This window comes from Haliotis rufescens, unplaced genomic scaffold (assembly GCF_023055435.1).
Source record: "Haliotis rufescens isolate VD_foot unplaced genomic scaffold, xgHalRufe1.0.p SCAF_8, whole genome shotgun sequence".
NCBI classification, from domain to species: Eukaryota; Metazoa; Mollusca; class Gastropoda; order Lepetellida; family Haliotidae; genus Haliotis; species Haliotis rufescens.
Genome location: NW_025964372.1, coordinates 42927969 through 42951763, shown reverse-complemented (window position 1 = coordinate 42951763; position 23795 = coordinate 42927969). Strand labels below are relative to the sequence as shown.

General features: G+C 41.2%; 1 protein-coding gene across 5 annotated transcripts in view; it reads left to right on the top strand.

The window, feature by feature from the left end:
• The window catches only part of LOC124120240 (protein mesh-like), an 87056-nt gene that overhangs the window by 32456 nt on the left and 30805 nt on the right, over positions 1 to 23795 (top strand). The window lies entirely within an intron of this gene.

Here is a 23795-nt window from a genome sequence, read left to right as displayed (position 1 = left end):
TTAAGCTGTAATTAGCTATTGTCGTCTTAGATTTATGGGGGCGGTGGGGTAGCCTAGTGGTTAAAGAGCTTGCTAGTTACGCCGGGTCGATTCCCCACATGGGTACAATGTGTGAAGCCCGTTTTCTAGTTTCCTCCACAGTGTTATTGCAGGAATATTGCTCAAAACAGCGTAAAATCACACGCACTCACTTACTCATTCACTTAGTTCTGTAGGGGGCACGGGTGGCCCAGTCGTCTAAGGCGCCGCGATTCGCCTTGCAGAGTTGCGTCCCTTGGGCACGCCAGAAACCTATGATTGTGGGTTCGAATCCCGGTTCGCCCCGATTATGTTTCTACGTTTGTCAGCACCATGCCCGTGCTCGTGGGTTTCACCGAAGTGGTAAACGTCTGAGACCTGCATCACTTCGGGCTTTCCTCCCACATTAAGCTGACACGCCGTGATATAACTGGAATACTGTTAAAAGCTGCGTTAAACCCAACTCACTCACTCACTCACTGACTTAGTTCTGTAATTGTACTTCAAAGGTTCCGGGCATTGGAATCTTAAGACCACGCGCAAATATGAAAACACATAAAGGGTATCTGTCACTGTCAGCTTACGAGGGGAGGTCGGGTAGCCAAGTGGTTAAAGCGTTCGCTCGTCACGCCGAAGACCCGGGTTCGATTCCCGACATGGGTACAATGTGTGAAGCCCATTTCTGGTGTCCCCCGCCGTGATATTGCTTGAATATTGCTAAAAGCGGCGTTAAACCAAACTCACTCACGCATTGTCAGCTTACGACAACCACACCTAGCCATTCCTTCGCTGTTCAATTGTCATTGACATTATGACCGTTATGGTTAGGAAAGAGTTGACGTTACGTCGTTACTTGAATTTGTCAACTCCAGGGAGATAACTCGTCTTCAAGGGAGATAACCGTTTTCACAAGAAATATATGAAATTTATTAGTACCGATACCAGATATCGTAGCGTAAACAACGATACCTGGTCCGTATGTCCTAATCTGTAATACATTGGTGAGTTAATTCTCTCGCTCCTTCAAAGATACGAGTTTGATACCAACAAGGATACAACATAGACCCATTATTTGCCCCCCTCCCCCCCATATACACAGTTTTGCGCGGAACTTTCATCTTTCACCGTTGCGTCTATTCCTATGTATTCCTGCTGAGACTTAAGTGGGACCGTGGGCGTCACCGGTAACGTCCTCAGGAAGTGGCATTGGTCTCAAGCCGCAGTCGACGATGGCGGATGGGTGGGATGAGACCGCTGTAGCCTCTGATGTGTCGGTCCCAGGGCTAGGTGACACTTAGCCTCACTTGAGGGGCCATTTCAAAACGAATCTGTCAATAGATCAAGGAAATCACGTAGCTTGTGATGCCCTCTGTAGATGGATCTTATGCCAGAGGATGCGGATTTCTTCGATGTAGCCACTGAGGACACAGTGGTACAGTGACATCAATTAGAGTAAATTTGATACCACCCCTCTTAACACTACTAACACATCATATCGCGAGATTCCAGCCAAGGGTCACTTTGCAAGTGGCCACAGCAGTACCGTTACCGTAGTCTCTCTGGATACAGAGATACTGGTTTTTTTTCTCAGGACCCGCTTATCTCGGACAAAAAGGGGGGATGTTGACCAAACAACAAACACACGTCTTGTCAAATGTAAACACCTCGTTAGTTCAGACAGTTTGATGACCGCTTCGAGTTTAAGATCGAAACCTCGTTAGTCCAACGACTTTTGGTAACGTTTATTCACATCGCTACGGTCGATCTGGTAGCCTAGTGGTTAAAGCGTTCTCTCGTCACGCCGAAGACCCGGGTTCGATTCCCGACATGGGTACAATGTGTGAAGCCCATTCCTGGTGTCCCCCGCCCTGATATTGCTGGAATATTGCTAAAAGCGGCGTAAAACCGTACTCACTGACTCACTGACTCACGATTCACTTCACTACAACATCAATATCACTACATACGATTTCAGGGCACCAGGTGTGGCGTGGCTCTCGTTTTGAAGACTTTATGTGACAGAAATTACTGAAGGTTAATCTGGCATTCCATTGACACCAGGAAGCACTGGGCCGTCTGTTTGTTCGCACGTCACAACTTCTTATGAAATGACCGAACAGACAATAGTATCTGTGTGTAAAACCAATGAAAGGGTCTCCGCATGTTGACATACGTAGACCTCGAATTTCGTAGGACATTACGACGATGACAATATGAGTGCTTATGGTGGTTTGTATAACAACATCGTTATGCGAACGATAGATACTTGCACATAACGAACGGGTACCCGGTAGACCATTTTTTGTCAAAATGGATTGACATTGGTTAGTGGTGAGACTTCACAGAAAAGTTCTGTCAATTGCGAAACTTTAGATTTTGAATTTGGTTTGACATTTTCTGTTCGACCACATGAAAGATGAAACTTGGTATGGCTATTACATGGTCATGTCTGTTCAAAATGTAAAGACGTTTGGTATATTTGTAGTTAGTTTTGGAGCTCAACACATATGTTCATCTGCTTTCACGATATTTTACAGTTTGACCTTTAATTCACCTTTGCACATGAGCCATGCTCCTAAGTTCAGAGTGCATTTCCTTGCACTATAAACATGATCTCTTTGGAAACCACTGGGCCAATGAGGTGAGGTGAGGTGAGGTGAGGTGAGGTGAGGTGAGGTGAGGTGAGGTGAAATGAGGTTTAACGTCGCGTCCAAGATTATTGCACTTATATAGCGACGTGCATGTACGTGTGTGTGTTTGTGTAGCTGCTTGTACTTGTCCGGACTGATGCCGATTTATAGTGCTAGCTCACTGAGATACCATGCCGCAGTTTAACATGAATACCCCACTCAGACACAGAATACTGACTCCGAGCCGACCAGTCCTTGTTTTAGCCCCTTAATGCCGAGCGCCAGACAGGGTAACAACAAGTGCCATCTTTTAACGTCTTTTTGTATGACGCGGTCGGGGATCGAACCCCGGACCTTGCACTCTCCGGGCAGGCGCTCTACCACTAGACCACGGAGGCGGTCACCTGGGCCAATGAAGCTGAAACTTCACATGCTTGTTTCCACGAATGACACTTGCCGTAGTTCGAATCCAATTTTCGATATCGCTGCCAATGTAGTGGGGCTTATCCTATATTGTCCGTTTTGCGATATTTTGAACTCGAACCTTGTTTTGTCCATGCTTTTAAATTCTCCCAAATTGCGTTTTTGGATCTCCCGTGAAAATGAAGAAGTACAGTTTTGGACATGCATATTTCTGCTTATGATGACATTATATGTTGTTCAAATCTTTAGAATATAGTGTTAGACTTTAGTCCTCAGTATTTATGATGTAAATATTCGAATATCGATGCTGTCAGTAACTTTTTAAGTGTCTGTCTTTTACAAATGTTTATTCAAGTGATAGTGTCCTATGCACTAGTTTTAAGCGATTCAATCTGCTTTGTGTGTTTTTCATTTCGGTATAAAAAAAAATCCATGTTGAAATGTAATTTTCAATTACGTGCCACAAGATTAATCCCAGTTGGTTGAAAGTAATAAAAACATGAAAGCAACATTTCCTTGGGAAGTATTGTTAACAAATATACCTTCAAGGTCTCCGATGGTGATAGCGTTCTATACCTCATGTATGTTTTATCAATAGGCGAAATCTGCTCCCCAGCCATGTGAATAGCTTAGGGTTTTATGAGAGACAACGCCCTACATTGTATGTGCAAAGGTTCCCGTAACTATAAACGTGTGTGTATCCAAATTGACGTTTCTAGTGCACCTTCGACACAGGTTACTTCGACCCAATAATATCACATTTATATCAAACGGATGCGACTTTGTGATGTTTACATGGTACATATTAATATTCCCAAACAGCTTAGATCGAAACAGCGTGTAGTCAGGCCATTTTTGTACTGTTTTCCTAACAACGCTACACGTAAGACGGCATATACTTCAGACGTTAGGTGAACCTAGTCAATACACTTGCTAGAAATAATCTATTATATTTTTCATACGAATCTCCACTGACGTGGGCTTCCCTGGCAACGCGTTGTCGATATTGATTTAAGTATGTACGCAAGGACGGGAAAGGGTTTTGTTTTGGATCTCGCTAATTAGCGTCTATAATCTGTAAGGAGGAGACTGTGTTATTCTGGAATTTTTGTGTAGGTGTATGGCTTGTCATGTAATCATTTAATTAAGTAATCGTTATTTTTGTCGGGGCGTGGACTAGTTCTGCACCATGAATGCCGAATATCTACGTTTAATTTAATTAAACCAAGACGATAAAAATAGGTAAGCCCAACTAGCTGTATGAAATCAGCATGAGATAAAACATGAAGGGGAATGTTATTGTGGGATAAAAGATTTAGAAGCCTATATGTTACTCTGGGGTGTTATACCAAGACTTTATTGTATCTTTGAGATTTCTTCGAATGCAATAATTTGAGTATCTAATTCTTCTTATGACCAAAATATGTATTTTCATATTCTTTATATTTAGTCCTCATGTTTAAATTCAGCGACATTGGAATTAATAATGGCGTTTCTTGTGGTTAATGCGCTGATTCCTCGTGAAGGGGGGGGCGATTTCATGTTATTCTCTTCTCATGCATGGTACCACTTCCCCCCTCCCTCCCCCCCCCCCCCCCCCCCACACACACACACACACACACACACCACACCGTGCCATACCTAAACTATTCCTCAATGCGGCGTAAAACCACACCCATTCACTTTAATGTATTACTCCATGTTCCGTACAACTTTACAGAGGTGAAACTGGGCTCCGTCGTATACACAAGCGCATATGTTTTGACGCACATCATTGACGGATCCTGTTTAGTGGGTTTTTTGCGCAGTGCGACGTACTACATGGTAGTTTCTCGACTTCCCGCGTTACAAGCCATTATACCTGCGGTCTATAGAGCACGGAGGATATTCAGAGCAGTCTCGCGGAACTGTAACACTGGCATAATGTCGTCATTCCCCTGCAATAGTTTACCTAAGGTTGGACTCGCGGCCTAGAACACGTCGCCATGCTCTCGCTAACTCTCGCGTGATTAGCACAAGATTACAACACACTCTAGCGATACCTCCCGGCAATCTCCAGTCACGTGTTTGGGTAGTTCCATTTTTCAGGTACATGATGTAACGGGCTTTTATGCATATGGGAAAAAAAACGTTTGTCAAGTTGGCAACTATTGTTTTATGTATGCCTAAAACGTTGATGTATGTGTATATCCTTGCAGTATCAGACACCGTTATACAGAGTTGCTTCCCTTGAAGTGTCAGGATCATATAAATATCGGCTCGAATTCTTCAAACCCCAAATGTAGAGATGGGTTGGTAGTAATAACTGATTTTATTTAAGTGTGCTTATTAATTAATTTTAATAACACAAGAATGGAAGTAACTTATATGTTTTTTTTCCACAAAATGTTTTTGAAAAAATGACAACATATTCTCAGTTAAACACATTATTCATTAATTTGTTTTTCATTCATCTTTTGCATAATTTGAGGCTCATCCGTAAAAGAAGCACATAAATTAATATTTTGCACGTGTACCCACATATGAGAACCCTGTCCACTGTAGCTTCTGTTAGTTTGGTCAATGATTCGTCTCGACGAAAGTAGGTTATCGCTTAACTTAATTAAGGTTCTGTACATTTGTAGGCCTCAACCAAGTGCGCATTAGAAATGACAATACCAGCCTGGCTTAAGACCAGCCACCAGAGCGTATCGTCTTTAGAACAACCATTAGCTCATTCACAGACCGTTGCAATACCGGGTATAATGCACGCATAATTCAGCCCCTATTGTGTCGTCGTTCCCTACTGAATCTTCAACTGAAAACACCCATTTCTGCTTTTGTCAAGGCCTAAAAGGTTGACATGTTAGCGGAAACGTAGGAGTCGATGAAAAGTCTTTAATGTCTATTTCCTGCCATAACATGAGTAAGAACATTGTCGAAGTAATAACATTATGAATCACAGAATGTTTCGTTTCGATTTCTTTCAAGAAAAATGATATTTTGTCAAGGTTTGGATGGTTATTTTGTAAGTAGTTTTTCGATGTGGCGATTCATAAGGATGTTGACAGCCTTTCCATCCGTTGTTGTAAGGAAATGTTCGTCTGAATTGTAAATATATAGATTACCTTATTTATATATATTAGTTGTAACAGCACTTCAAACTATGTGATATAATTTTATAAGGACATGTGCCCTTGGCTTAGAATTGTTTAACTATATAATTGAATATTCTTTCCATTTTGTTTTGTAACGGGAAACTCATTGGTCAAGGAGCCGCGATCCGTATGTTCGAATCCCAGATTTCCCCCGTGAGTCTTGGTTTGCTAGCACCACCATCCTAATTGTTTTCAGCAAAATGGTAACTTTCTGTTCTACTAATTGATGGTCATTTTGAACTTTTCTCCAGCATCAAACTGACACACCGACATATACAATGTAATTCGTATACTGTCGAAAGCATCTCTCAGCATCAATAACTACAATTCATATTTCTAAAGTTGCAGGCATCCAACCTCATCCTAAATTGATAGTAAGCTGTTCTGTGGTATCCTGCAAGCGTACTAACTGTGGGGATGCTGCAGTTCCATTGTCGGGGCTGTATACTAAACCCATAACATAAACACAGGCCTCAAGGTGGAGTTGGAGTGCTAATGCCCTATTAAGCTGGCATGCCCTCCGCTGCAGCTCTGCGGATACGCCCTTTTAATGATTATTGACGCCAGAGGGCGCCCCGTTGGGCTCACGTCCGGGAATGTGACTGCCAGCGCCCTCTATCGGTCAATTCATAAACAACGATAACAGGCACTTGCTATTCCGGATTTCTGGGAATTATGACGACTTTTTGCATATAAAGTACCCCCGGTTTGTTCCTTGCGTAAAAAATTCTCATATATGGCCTGGATTTTCTCTTGTGTATTTGAGTGTTCTCTTATGATGAGAATGATACGAAATATGTTAAATGGGGATGGTGGTTATATATTTCATAACTTCAATAGTATATTACATCGTTAGTCTATAGTTTATGCGTACCTATTGTTCGTGAAACTGGCACACATGTTATTTCGCATGTCTACCATGATTCAACTTATTGTTCGTTTTGATATTTCGTGCACATATTCACGGGAGAGAATACGAAATCCCACTTTTTCAGTCAACCCGGATCAAATCGCGCGGACCCCAGAGAGCGCACCGTGAAACAGACATCCTTTTATCTGAGTGCAATTCACATCACTAGGCCTTACAATTTCCATGGAGTTAGATACGCCTTCAGTGACACGAACACGCAAAGGAGCCGAAACTTGCAAGTCATGTCTTATTTAACCTTGTATAATTGTTAACACCAATAGACAAGTAATAAAGTCATTACAAATTATCAATGACAACGCATGATTTCACATATTAGGACACAAGTGTTGAAATGTTTAACGAAATGAGATTCCTTTTCGGCCGTTTATATTCGACACTGGTGTGGTGGATTGTAATGACGAACATTTTTATTACTTTTCATATTTATCGTTTATTTCTAGCTGATGCACTGTTCGTTATATGGGTGTCTTTGTCGTCCGTGGTAGTAATTTAGATGTATGTAAGATTTGAATTACAGAATATACATAAGTATTTATGTATTCAATCAGTTAGCAAGGTCACCATGTCCTGACAAGGAAGTGCATGTGTTGGTACAATATGCGTTTTCTCGCATGCTGGTTCCGACTCTGGCGCCATCTGGGGCCAAGACAAGGCAAGACAAGGCTCTCAGTCATCTGAGAACAGGGCGCTGATAGCTGCAACCATTTTGCCTGTTGCCCCCTGGGTAAAACCTAAGCGCCATCTGTGTTTCTACAGCTGTTTTCTTCGCCATAGTTTCTAACCACGCCTAGCTCTTATTTCGCATACAGGAACATCATTGATGCTCAACAGTATTCTCCCTTAGATAAGACAACAGTGTCATCCGTACATTATCCAGGTTCTCACGACGATTGCCTCTACAAGTTTCACTCCTGTATTAACAAGACAGCAGGCTGGACGAAGTTAGGGAGAGTCAAGAATCCCCCTATTTCAGGTTCAGCAACCCTTCTGCACTTATCGTTGAAAACGCCAAGAAATATCTGGAATTCTTTCCCAATCTTCACAGGGAACGTAATGTTCTCATAGCAATGAATTAAATAAAAACGGACATCAATTTCGCTGACACAGTAGAAATTGGTCTTGAAAACGAAAAGGTAATATACTGACAATAAGAAGAAAGGGGCACCAAAGAAGTACAACAGAAGAACTTTGCTGCTTTCGATAATAAATTATTCCTTTTCATATTACCCCATGATTGAAATGGGTTTTAATGGGCTATTAGAAACATCCTTTCTATTTTATCCGTTTCCTTATTTATTTCAATCAGTATATCGACAGCTTCAAATTCCTCATCAGAGAAATTAGTCTGCAGATATATCTGATTCTACTTCTAAATGTTGAAAGGATGTTGGGATGTGACGTTTATGTGCCGATGACGTCGTTGATAATTTCAGTGACGAATGCATTTTCGCGGTACATCATTTTCTGCCAATGTATGGAAGACAAGCATAGACACATCCTCTTTGGGGCAGATAACTGCCTTATGGCGACAGAATACTGTTCATGGCAACAGAATACTGTCTCATGGCAACAGAATACTGCCTCGTGGCAACAGAATACTGCCTCATGGCAACAGAATACTGCCTCGTGGCAACAGAATACTGCCTCATGGCAACAGAATACTGCTTCATGGCAACATAATACTTCTTCATGGCAACAGAATACTGCCTCATGGCAACAGAATACTGCCTACTGGCAACGGAATACTGCCTCATGGCAACAGAATACTGCCTCATGGCAACAGAATACTGCCTCGTGGCAACAATACTGCCTCATGGCAACAGAATACTGCCTCGTGGCAACAGAATACTGATTCATGGGAACAGAATACTGCCTCGTGGCCACAGAATACTGCCTCATAGCAACAGAATACTGCCTCGTGGCAACAGAATACTGATTCATGGCAACAGAATACTGCCTCGTGGCAACAGAATACTGCCTCATGGCAACAGAATACTGCCTCATGGCAACAGAATACTGCCTCATGGCAACAGAATACTGATTCATGGGAACAGAAAACTGCGCAATAGGAACAGAATACTGCCTCATGGCAACAGAATACTGCCTCGTGACAACAGAATACTGCTGATTTTGTCGTTTCTATTTTGAATGGACTTTTTGTCGTGGTATAAAGATACGAATGTGAATACCGACTGGAAGACGGAACGAAACGCGTGACCTTAATACGTCACAATGGAAAGCCCTTTCTGCACACGACACCAGTGTTACGAAATAAGGAAACTTTGTGTTGGAAACACTACGGACGCTACAAAATAGCACGATGATTGTTGGATAAGCAGCGTTTGTAATTGGCGCTCGATGACTACCTTTTTTTAAATATCTTTTTAACGCATGCAACACGATGCAAACGAAGCGGATATCAACTGTGAACATCAGGTGACTTGTTTCAAGATCATAAAACAATTACGGAAGGTTATTGTGGGTTATAGACTGTTTCATTTTCGACGTTGGTGTACTCTGTAGTTATTTGTCGGCACACGAGCTCTAGCATAATAACACCGTTGTATTATATATCTATGTTTAAAAAAGACAACCTGAAGGATCACGTCTCGCCCGAAGTCCCAACGCTTAGTGTATCAGGACTTCTGCAAAGGGAGGCTACTCTTTACATGTCTTGCTGTGCACGTAATGAATCATATCAAGGTTGACATGCGCAGTAGCACCTTCATGGGGGGTCGTTGACACCAAGCTGGTTCCAGCAGTTAACGTAATTAGTCTTTAATCCCGGTGATGAAAAAAGGTGTTTTTATTTGTCTCATTTAGGATCGTGTTATTGTAACTGTGGGCTTTGAAAAAAGAGATCTTTTGACATTTGTTGACGAATCTTTCAATTCAGGATAAATATATAATTAATAATGGGATGATGATAGGACTAATAATAGCCCACTGTAGATAGATATATCATGTTCTTGACACACGCCATCATTACCTCAGTCACAGAACCTGTGTGGAATCAAACTGCAATCTCAGCTCCCTGGGAAGTATACAGGTTAAGCGCTAACGGGTACCCACTCGATGAATGGATAATGATAAAAGAACGGCGGAAGCTAGCAGCAAAACTCGCACACTGCAAAACATATAAACCTTTGAAATAATTTATGTCCAGTTTAATAAATAGCAGAGACAGAAGTATGAAAGTGACTATCTATGCACACAGACTGGTTTGTAGACACATCGTGTGTCGGTGGGTACCAGACAGTATCATGATAGATGCACATACAGTAAACTACGGTTATAACGAACTCAAAGGGACTACTAATTTTAGTTCGTTATAACCGTAGTTCGTTATAAGCATATATACAGCATAAGTAGAGCAAATAGTCGGGACCAAAAAGTAAGTTCGTTATATCCGTCAGTTCGTTATAAGCGTGTTCGTTTTAACCGTAGTCTACTGTACAATGTTACATGCCAGTTAACACCACCATTCAGACGCTGGTTTCCTGAAGGTAATAAAGGTCAACCCAGATACGAAATACAAGTAACTTCACTGATAGTACATAACTCTCAGGGGGCGGTCGGGTAGCCTAGTGGTTAAAGCGTTCGCTCGTCTCTCCGTGATATTGCTTGAATATTGCTAAAAGCGGCGTAAAACCATACTCACTCACTCACATATCTCTCAGAGTGGACATGGTTGATCACATGCTATCTGCATATTAACCATATGCCGCTATGCTCATGGTTAGAGGAACCTCGTTGTTAAAGCCTTAGCTCGTCACACGGAACACAAGGGCTCGATTCCCACATGGGTACAATATATAAATCCCGTGTATGGTGATATGATTGGAATTTTGCTACAAGTGGGGGGAAACCCTGCTCCTCCTTACTCATATGAATAGATATAACACTTATCTTGTGTTTTCTTCCAATCAGATTGTAAAACAATGTTATATTCAATATATATCCATAGGCATGGATAATCCCTAATCATCAGCGAACGCGAACTAAAGAATTGTGTCCCTTAGCCGGAAGGATCCGATTTCTCCCACTATGTTTCCTGGTTTGTGAACATCTTATATACTTAGTAGTATATATAGTAAACTACGTTTATAACGAACACGGTTATATCGAACTCACCAATATAACGAACTTATTTTTAAGGCCCGGCCTTTACATATATATGATGTATATATGCTTACAACGAACTACGGTTATTACGAGCTAAATTTGTGGTCCCTTTGAGTTCGTTATAACCGTAGTTTACTGTATACTCGATTTGAGATTCCCTCCATATTAAGCGTACACACAGCGGTATGAGAAGACCTTAAAGCAGCGTTAATCACCAGCAGACACTCTCCCTTTGATTACTATCACGCAGTATCTCATTGATATGCCCGATAATTGTGTGATAACGGATTCTTTTACGATAGATATGTAAGAAACAACGTTACTATCACCTTAACTGTCGAAATATCTAGGTGTATTAGCTACATAACGCTATGTGGATGGCGGTTTGGCTACTGCAAGGCGGTGACTCACTCCCAGGCTCTTCTATCTCTATATTTTAAATTAGTTTTTATTTGTAAATGAGAAGAAAAGGTACAGACCACCTTACCCGAAATAGACAATGGGAGAAAAGAAGACAAATAAATTCTGCAACAAATGCTGAAAAGAGATAACTTTTCACAATAAATACAGGTTATTTTCTAACCAGAATGCACTGCAGGCGAAGATAGCCGCCTCCAGGGTGATAACGTCATGTAGACTCGGCGGGGTCCCATACAGTCACTGATTGTCCCGTTCTCTGGTGTGTGCACGATAACCGGCGTTTGGGAAGATAAAGGGCAGTACATAAGTAATGGGAAAATCGCGTGTGTAATTTGAGAAAATAAAATAAATGAAAGTGCCCATTTGTGACACTGATAACTCTTTCAGAGTAAAGTGAAAGGTAATGTAATGTAAAGTCATGTAAAGTATGTGATATGTAATATGAAATAAGTAAAGTGTAATATGCAATATGTAATTTATTCAATTCATCTCACTTCACTGTACAATAAACGTATTTACGCAATATCAGGACTCCAATCCAAGATTCAGTGCAATTATGACCCTTGGTTTGCCACGTTAAGCTGACGCGCCGTGGTATAATAGCGAAATATTATTCAATGTTGCGTTAAACCCAGCCTACACTTGAAATATTACGTGAAATATTATGTGCATAAAGACCTAGTGAAACAACAATTTCAAACTGGCCATTGGTAAATGTAATTCAGTATTGAAACTTATTAAATAACTATTCAGATTATTTCAAAATGCGGTATTCAATACACCTGATAACATTGCGCTACCTTCTGCTACTGAAACACACGCCAATATGCTAGCAGTATTTCCTCTACCAACATCATGATAAATGCACAGGTGCATATTATATTTCAATGTAGTTTGATCTGCAGCTTAGCAAAAAAATATCCTTGACAGAACATGCGAGACAAAATGTAAATCTCATTAAAAAAACCTCGGTTTTTATTGACTTGTATAGCCCAAGGGAGACAACTGCTGTGGCGAAAACCAGTTTCTCATTTGCGGTCCGCCCAATCAAGTAAAATGAATAGTGGAGAAATCTCTGACCTAACGTACGGCAGTGGACCCCACCCATGTTTACACCGATATCTCGGTGTGATAAAGTGCCATGTATGGTGCACTGTGCGGGATATAAATCGATACTTGCTGACAGCCGGATAATAGTTATATTGGGCTCGTGTTTCATATGCGAATTTAAATATGTCGGGACGCTTTTCGTTGCATGCATTTTCATATTGTTTGAACTTTATTTAATTAATATTTATAATATTTACATGTAAGGTTTCCTTACTCATAAGCGGAGCTTATATAATCAAAACAAGAGGTTTCCATGAAATCATATATTATCACCCAATGTAGGTGTGATTGCATGGTGCATTTTTATATTAACGAAGGAAAATGTCTATAGAACTTAACGTTATATAATAGAGAGTAAGTTCCAGATGTAACTCTATCAATTATAAGGCATCTCGTGAGGCAACTGACTACAAATGTCCAGATCCCCCCTTGCCGAACTTGGCTCGAATTTCCAAGCTCGATCGTGGCGCTATTTCGAGTTATGTCCCTTCTATGTCCCTCCAATTGACAAATCAGATTCCATCACTCATATCACTTGCAGTTGCTTCAAACAAAATAGCGGCGCCCAGTCAAAACGATTTACTCGATAACCAAGATCTATATTGTAATAAACCAGGTCTTACCCGTGAAGTGCATAAAATCACTTGAGCACCTTGATTAAAAACATGAACAGATTTGCAAAATATCTGCCGACGCCCAATTGGCGGTACACATGTTTTGCGAATCCTGCAGTCGACCGAAATTTGCACGTTGAAATCCATGTAGTTAGTTACGCGATTTTGATTGGACTATGCATAGACTCATTAGTCCAGCCAAATATAACTCCATAATTCCAGCTTAGTTCGGCATGCTTGGAAACTGGACTTTATAGTCAGTTAACTCCCTTGCCTCGGGAAGATGATTTTAAGGGTAGTCATCGGGGGCTTTGCCAAGCGCTTCTTAATTTTCAAACGAGGCTTACGTTTTTGTGCTATTTTAGTAGTTATAACCCTCCGTATTCTGCGGAACGGGAATTCTATTTTGAAGAAGTTAGGTCGAGTGTTACTCTCGATCTTCCAGTCTTTGGGTATCGCTCGATGACTTCCTTTTATGCAGTGGTCACCACGGCACTGTTTACGTGAAAGTAAATGTCGGATTACCGAAGTGATAATTCTTTTTAACCCATTATTGCCAGACCTCGGTAGTCCAGAGACGTTGTTAATCCTGAAATGTGTAACTCTGGACTATTGCATGGGCAACGGCACAGTCCTGATAAACTTGTTTCCGCTGTATTCTGTTTTGACGTCATAACCAACAATTGACCCTTCTGTGTCCACGAGTGCATAATTTATGAAAAGAACAAACCTTTTACAAATCCTTCTGGAAGTTAACATGTGTTCGTGTTAATGGAACTTAGACATATTCAGTTCAGCACCTGCATGTTTTGACTTGTAACAAAATTCACTGTTATAGTGATGCTCAAATGAGTCCGGGGTAGAATAGGTCTTCAGCAACCCATGCTTGCCGTAAAAGGCGACTATGCTTGTTGTAAGAGGCGACTAACGGGATCGGGTGGTCAGGCTCGCTGACTTGGTTGATGCATGTCATCGATTCCAATTGCGTGGATCGATGCTCATGATGTCAATCACTGGATTGTCTGGTCCAGACTCGATTATTCACAGACCGCCGTCAAATAGCTGGACTTTTGCTGAGTGTGGCGTTAAACAACCAACCAACCAACCTCAATTTTGAAGCAAGTCTTTACCCAAGCTGATATGTAAAGACGTAGATAAAGACAGTACACACATTTGGTAAAAAAAATCATTTTGGGTCACGGACCTAAAGGTCGATTAAAAATTATCCATCTCCTCTTATTTCAACCATACCCATGTCATTTATCATGTCTGATGTAAAGAAAATGCAAACGTAAGAAGTATAAAAAAACTTGTCAGACATTTCAATTTCTGGTCGTATCTTTCTAATATGTTGAAGGTTTGCTCAACCTAAAACTTAACACGAAGTTCAGTCAAAAAGGGAATCCCACCTCGTCCTTTGTGTTCACTCAAGAAAGCTTGTACACAATATTTCGGCATTCTCGACAATCTAAAACCAACCATGTTCGACTTATAGGTATTAAATATTACTTTGTTTGTTATGCGACGACGCATTCAGCAATATCACATATGACTACACTATCGGGTAACTAGACCAACATACTTGTCGAGTTAACAGTCCGATACTCCTACTCCGGCCTCAACCACCGTCAATCTGGATCATGTTGACATTATGACGAATGTTCTCCTTTTGCCATCTCAGTGCCCTTGTCAAATATTTGGACACACGAGAGAGGGTTAATACTAAGGCCATAATTCCACACGTGTGGGTATAAGAGTATATGTACCCTAAAGCATTGAATATTTACAACTGTCAGAGGTGACTTCAAAACTTATATGTCTCTACGAAGACGTGGCCAACGCAACCACGCCTATTGAAGTTATTATGAGAGCTAATATTGACTACTTCTCAGCGGTACTGTATTACATTTAACATCACAACGCTTGAACCTTACTCTACCGGGCTACGTCGTGACTGACCTTCTGAAGGTCAATTGTAAAGGTCAAGGTTGGAAACTCAATGCGTCTTTTGACAACGTCATTGCGAGAGTCATTTCCTGGCAAAATAGTTCTCGCCGGTTTATTTCATCCATAGTTCTAAAGAGAAACGAACTTCGTGAACTTTAATGGCGAAAAGTACGATGGTGTTGGGTGCAGCTTTAAGTGTTATGCCGTTTTGTTTATTGTGGAAAACCGCCAGACTACGTGTTGAAGGCAAGGCGTGGCTGAACAGGGAGCATGATTTTCAACACTAATAGACTTAATTACAGTCATTTACAATTGGAAAGGGTGGAATTATAGTTCATTGTGATTGTCATCAACATTTCATCTCACGAAAGTGTACACACGACATGTTTCAATAGCTAACTGTAAAGTGTTTCGAAACAGGGTTACCGTTCTCTGAAAGGTCACAGTATGATTAAAATTGAGCGCTTGTTTCTATATACATGCATAGGTGTACATCAACCAGTTATTCTGCTCTCTAATCGAAAGAAACTATTTCTGCCCCGTATGCCCCGTATGCCCCACATGCCGTTTTAACACCAGGAAGCACGAATCTTGGTTTATATTCACGTACGTAAGAGAACAAACCTGATCCGTTTTCGCATCTCTCCAGTTGTGATTTTTGTAGCAGCCGTGCTGTGTTGATGCGGGCCTAGCTTTGATGGCAGCTCTACGCGCGTATTTAAGCCGTGTTATTTACGATAGCCAACGCGTGTGTGCGTCAATGCCAAGTTTTTCCCTCCACCCCAAGCATGTTTATCATTCTCTGTGCTCAAAACCAGCAACACCGTTTCCCTTTGTTATCAATACCTTTCGAGACCTTGCGACTGTGACACCCAGAATTCTTACTCCTTCCGGTTCAAGCTATAGTCTTTCCGTTTGCTCTCTTCCTCATTTCGAGTGGTGTACTTGGATTCTGACCATCGGTTCCAATTACCGATTGCTAGACTTTAGAGTCTTTCTATCCCGTCTTAATAGCATGGTGGAAGTATTGCTGCATTGCGTTTGCTTTTAACGCCGATACGAGTTCGACTCCATATGGGTTGGGACTGTTTTGAAAAAAAAAAGGACTGCATTGCAGAACATACTTTAAAAGTTCTAACATAATTAACTTCTCTTCTGTAGGTGGGTTCACAATGAAAATGCTGTATAATCAGCTTGCGACGATACCACTGATGGCCCAGTAGTCTGAGACGTTGAGTCTTCAGGATCTGTTGTTCATGGGTTTGAATCCCAGATTCGCCCTCAATATGATCCTTGGTCTGTGAGCACCGTACACCTTACCATAGCTTCCACGTCTCCGACCTGCCTCACAACTCCGTGATATGACTTAACTCGCACAATAGTAAGCGACATTTTCGAATCTGTAACGGCGTTTATCTTTCAATGACCTCGACAAACAATTTTACTTTTGCCCATATTTTGACAAAGACGAAATAATTTAATCTTCTAGATATCTGGCTTTGACCTACTTTCAAGTTTTAATGGAGATGAATCACCGGCTCTTCCTTATGCTAAGTTGCCTTTATTGTGTGCCCGCTACCTTCTGTCATCTGTCAGGCTTCGGGGCGTTTATAGCTGCCGCTGTAGTCTGGCTTCGCTTTGACTTGACTGATACCAGCGTTTCGGAAGCCGCCATTTTGTCACGTGATTGAGACTGCCTCCGTGGTCTAGTGGTAGAGCGTCCACCGCGTCATACCAAAATACGTTAAAAGACCGTACCTGTTGTTTCCTGCCTGGCGCTCGGCATTCAGGGGCTAAAACACGGAGTGATCGGCTCGGATTCAGTACACTGTGTCTGAGTGAGTGCTAAACTGCGGCATGGTATTTCAGTGGGATAACATTATAAAATGGGCATTATTCCCGAAAAGTACAAGCAGACACACACACATACACACACGTACATGCACGTCACTATATAATAAGTACAATAATCTTGGACCCGAGGTTAAACCCAATTTCACCTAACCTCACGTGATAGAAATTTCGTGATATTACGAATATTGGCAATATATTTATGTCCTTGTTTCCTAGTTCCTTGTATGAATGGATCACTGAAATTGGCAATAACACCCCGCCAATGCACGTGTGAGAAAGAAATACCTAAGTAACGTATTTGAAACTATTGACAGACAAAGGTTCTGTGTGCAGATAATAAAATAATGTTTGCAGAGTCATTGCTCTTTCAGTACTTCATCTCATACAGTTAACCCGAAATGTTTGGGACCGTTTTGGAAAATATGTCGAGTTATCCGCTGTTCGAGACAAGCAGGGTAATTAGACCATAGCGCGTAACGGTTCTGCATGTTATTAGGCGATATGGTGTTTATGCCTCCAGCTGTGCAGATCGTAGTCAGATATGGCGTCATACATTATCAACATTTTTTGGAGAGCCTTTTATGTTTTTTGACACATCTAAGTGCGTGGGTAATGGATGAATAATATATTATATTTCTCCCTGTGTTAATGAAAATGATTTTCTAAGTTATGCAAGTTAAATCTATCAGTATTTTTTTTTTTATAGAAATTAAAGTTTGAAACTAACTGGGAATCAATTAACTCGTGTGAAGACATTCTGTTTCTTCGATACTTCAAGCATCTTCGACGAAAATACACCAAAAAATAGATAAAAAAAAGTAAGCTGAAACCGTTCATGCCTGCCTCTGTTTATAATACCTGCTCCGAGTCATTTTATTTCTGTCCTTCATGACGTCCTTGCTAACATGATTGTTAGAGTAACCCAAATGACTTGTGTTTATAACGCCTTCTATTGAAAGACGACGAAATGAGCCATGATATGCCCGGCTCGCCCGATCCCAAGGGCTGAAAACTGATGTATGATAGCACCTATATAAATAAACGTTTATTCGCTATGTAGATCACTGATACTGAAATACCTGCTATTGAAACCCTATACCTCAGGTGGGGTCTCATCTCAACACTGCACCTTATGCCACTCATTAGGGCGATGTTTCTGCAAAAATTGAAAATATTTTCTTAAATGCTGTGCGTTACAGCTTATCTATTGACGATGTATTTGGCACGATGAAAAATTGGAAATATTTCATGTTTCTTTTAGATAACGTCAATACACGTACGGCGTTCCTATTAAGCCTCTCAGTCATAAGTTAATCAATGAGTTATTGGCGTAGTGCAAGGAGCGCATCTAATTCCCTTGTTTTCTATATTGATGGGGCAGAGTTTGGGGATAATTGACGAAGGCTTTTTGTGAGAGATCAAGCATGTGTGTTAACACTTATCTTCTTGAAAATTCAACATTAAACCTGAATTAAAAAAATGAATAACAATGAGGCATTTTTCGTGTTATCTCAATGTTATAAATAAGTACAAACACAAAAAACTCTAGAGGTCACTGCGGAATATTTCCACAATTGAAAGTCCCATTTATCATTCAAAATAAATCACGAAAGGGCTATTTTTAGGTCAGCTCGGATGCACTGGATTACTATTTCCGTGAAAGGACGAGGATTTCACAACATACCCGTGACATAAGGTTTATACCAAAAGATGAAATCAGATGTTGCAGCTATTAAACGAACAGTGAATCTTGTTCATATCTTGTTTCATTGTATTGTGTTACAATCACAATGTTATAGGTCCTATACTGGACATCTTATTAATACGAACGTGTTAATCAAGATCCCCATTTCTTAAAACGATTGTGACGAAGGCGTGTAACATTATATTATTTTGTTATTGTGCGTATGTTTTGTGTCAATCTGTTCAGATAGGATATGATCTCTGGGCTGTTGTTGTCTGATATATCATCAAACTGAGCGAGTTACAGTCAATTGAAATTGACACTAAGGTTAATATTGATAATAATTTGTGGAAAAGATTCAGTCCCAACAGACGCTGTTTTTAGATTTATATCAAACAAGCATCTTTATATCAACGAAAAAAGGTATCTCTCGTATACTGAACGAAATATAGGGATCATGAATACGTTTTCGGATATATATTTGTGGTGAAGTTTGAGCACACAATCTCGGAAACATATCCCCCAAAATATCCATGATCCCTAACTGTATTCAGGATGTTATAGAATACACGATAGACATTACACACACCCTATTCCCAGATGTAAGCAATACCAGGTATGTATTGTGAGCTTTCAAGACACTTGACACACAGTCCACAAGGGGTTATGACACATATAGTCAGCTGGGGGTTGAGGACACAGCTTTACACATATTCCGCATTAACGGGGTTTAACTTTCGAAACATACAAAATCCCATGTAACCCCCCACTGCTTTTAAGCTTAGGTAAATGCATACAGAAACCATACAAAATCCCATTAATCTGTGCACAGCAGGTGCGCGCATCAAAGGAGTAAGGTTTCTTAATATTGCAGGGGAGGGCTTATATTCCTAAATGTCAATACATATTGTATAAACAGGAAACTGCCTGACCCGGTGTCTGCATATACATGCATGAATAAGAGTAGTATTTGAAGGCCGCGTCATTGTGGTTTGGGCTATTCATTTACATTCAAACTGGCTGTGTAATGGTAGACTTAGCACTGGAGCGTAGGGTGGGCCTTGTTTACATTTGGAGCCGTATTACAAAAGTCCTGTCACTTTGAACGACCACAGCAGCGTTGGATACTGGTGCACTCGCGTTATAGTTGCTGCTTTATGTAATTGTTTTGCATTTTATTCGAAGTGAACGAAACGTCGATACGACTGACAGAATTATCTCCCTTCGTGGAAGAGGGCCACACGATCTGATCTGTTGGATGATGCTATTATTTTTGGGATTGTAAATCCTGCTGCTCTCTTTGAAACTTACGTCAACTTTATATTTATTGGAGTATAGTTATGAGTTTTTAAAAGTTTTATCCATGTTAAAGGCATGTTGTTCAATCTGAATTAAAGAAACGATAGAACAAATTTGAACGAAAATCACAAAGTTTACAAATATGTGTTCAATTTCAGTTTATTTTATACCGGAAACTCGTGCGGATCTCGTTTTGTCCCTACACTTCCCTTTCTATGCGTTTCCTGTTTTGTGAATCATTCACCCCTTACGACGTGCTAATGATACAGTCACAGTTCTCCGGATAAACGAGGCTGGAATATGAAGGAAAACCCGTTCTTTGTTCCTGACTGCGTGATCACGATTTTTCGTTGTCGTGACTCGGTGTGGATGATTTAATGAAACGTGGTGGAGTCGACCCGTTTGTCATTCATTGCAGAATAGACAAGCGAGTTGATGTAGTGACTCAATACTGTACTCTGTCAAAAGACAGACAATCCCTCCCCCGTTCACGGTGCCAATTGGGCAACCGGTGAGATGACACAGTAGTGAAATTGAAGCTACTTGAGTATTTCTCATGAAATTTCTCATGAGTATTTCTCACTGGTTTTGTTTTTACAATAAGAACATTTTAACAACAATCCCATATACCTGGGATCTTGCAGTGTGAAACATAGTCTGAAGCACATGTAACACATGTGGTGTCTGACCCGTGAAGATCCGGGGTAGAATAGGTCTTCAGCAACCCATGCTTGCCGTAAAAGGCGACTATGCTTGTCGTAGGAGGCGACTAACGGGATCGGGTGGTCAGGCTCGCTGACTTGGTTGATGCATGTCATCGATCCCAATTGCGTGGATCGATGCTCATGATATTAATCACTTTATTGTTTGGTCCAGACTCGATTATATACAGAGCGCCGTCATATAGCTGGAATATTGCTGAGTGCGGCGTTAAACAACAAAACAAAACCAACCAACTAACAGGTGGTGTCTCATTGGATTAGTGACTTTGTTCGAAATGTGCTCCTGTTCAGCCAGCAGTGAGTGGGTACCCGGTAGGATGTGATGGCAATCAGGTTGTTAATCTTCGAGCGCCCAACAGGCAGCGTTGGGTTGCATACTCCCCAGGGAGCTGAGAATGATTGTTGAGTGCACTCGATCCAGTGAAATATGCGGAATATAAATAGCCTGTTATTTGTATTATATTAACACCATATTCAGAGGCGGATCCAGGGTTTTTGCAAAAGGTGGGGTGCACACTATACACAAGTCACGAAGTCAACAAACTGACATGACAGGGGTGAAGGGTGGAAGGATGCGCTCCCCTTTTCCCGCAACCCCCCCCCCCCCCCCGGATCAGCTATTGATATGTCACCCTACGTCAGAAGCACCTGCACCTTTAATGATAATGTTCCTTCTTCATAGCTAACGCACTGATGTTAGTTGTGCCAGGATAAACTGTATCGACACGGGACGGAATTACTTGTATGCATAACGGGATAAACACAAGAATCTAAAAATACACCATAGATCTTTTTGTTCCCCGGCATGTGTGAAGACCTGTCTACTGTGATAAATGCTGATTACCTAGGACATCCCCGCCCAAGCCGCCATCTTGGTTCTTCGCATATTAGCAGTTACCTCCCTTTGAACGTAGATCTGTACGCATTTGGAATCGCTTACCCGACGGGAACGTGTAACGCAGGTCATGGTTATGTTGGAATGTTCGTCCAAAATGTCGACCCTTACGTTCGGAGCGGTGTCAGATCTGTTGCGCACGTGCAGACCACGTGCGATGAACGTGCAACAATGCGTTGCGAGTGTGCGGTAGATGACATTAGCCAACTACACGTGTGGCTGTGATTAAATGTGTTTTCATCTCGGGGTATTATACAGCTAGTATAAATAACACTCCGGGCCTAGTAGCAAGACCCAAACTCTCAAACAATCAGTACTTTATTTACCAAAGTTTGAAATCTTAATACGATTTTTTCCTGAAATCTTGAAACCATAATTGAAGGGTGCCGAATTTCCCGTTCGTCATGCGAACAGAAGAATGACGTTTAGATTGGGGAATTAAGTTTGAAAAGGCACAGTTTTTATTCAACGCGGAACCGATAATATTTTTCATGATGAGAATTGTGTCAACGTTTGCCAGCTACCATGGAAACGACGTGATGTTCGTCATGTGGTTTGACCTCGAATGTCATGCCCTCATTTTCCAAACCTGATAGAATCGCCGTTCCAGATACGCCGAGTGATTGAATGTTGCCTTACGCCGCAAACAGCTATATTCCAGGTACATCGCGATGACCTGTGAATAATCAAGTCTGGACAGACAGTCCTGTGAGCATCGAGATACGTTGACACGCTGTCAGTTGAATCCCCGTGCAGGACCTCCAAGCAGGACCACCGTACAATCTTTAGTCAGTTAACATGGGATACTGGAAACCATTTATATCCGGAATCCCCCCAGTCCGAGTGTGTGTGCAGGGTTCCCAGAGGGGACACCGAGGCTTCAGATGTTCTTCCCGTATTAGAAATCGAAGTCTTCAGTTATGGAAAAAGGGTGGCGGGTAGTGGTTAAAGCGTTCGCTTTTCACGCCGAAGACCCGGGTTCAATTCCCCACATGGGTACAGTTTATGAAGCCTATTTCTTGTGTCCCCCGCCGTGATATTGCTGGAATATTGCTAAAAGCGGCGTAAAAACAAACTCACTGGCAATTATGGACAAATGTAAAAACCGTTGGACTCCCGTAACGCCTTGAGAACCTATGGCGGGTCCCGGACAAGGTTGATTTCCAGGCTAGCCCGTGGCAAGAGAGTACCTAGGTTGGACAAAATAGCAGATAAGATAACCGATTTATGTGTTCGTGCACATTTGATTGCTAAAACAAATGTTTATCCTATTCCGAAGAGCAAAAAACAACACCATTAAAAACCAAGCAACTCGATGTATGGCAAAAACTGAACCCATTTGCCGCAAAAAAACCAACAAAGTGCATATAAAGAGTATTACTGGGAACAAAGGATGTCAACTTGATATTCTTGAACTGCCACATTTCCTCGCCAACAAACATCCGTTACGTCAGCATGGCTTATATTTGTTTTGCAGTGCATGTGCACCAAGGTCTGACATTGTATATACGCCATTAACACATCGATACCACGTACAGTATCTGCCGCAGTCGTAAATAGGAAAGTTAGGTATAGAGCTTTTGTCACATGGTACAAACTTTAATATCACCCCTTTGAGAAGGTTTACATTCGTTGCTATATGAACATTACAATTTTGTATTCTTAATTATGTACATATTTATGATCTTTTATATAACTGGCAATTGTGATCCCACGGGTGTACAGCATGTTATATGTGTTTCTTATCGTGATTTTTGTAATAATGTTAAAAGCGTATTATAATAATAGTCAAAATAGAAAATATGTCCACATTTATCCACAAAAAAACATCGACACCCCATCATCACCATCACCATCACCATTGACACCGCCACAGCCCAAATATCCTCAAAGAGGTATCCCTTGATCTGCATCCAACGCCAGCATCACAACCACTGACACCTTCACGACATTACCAGAACCATCGGCAATATCTCAAACACCACC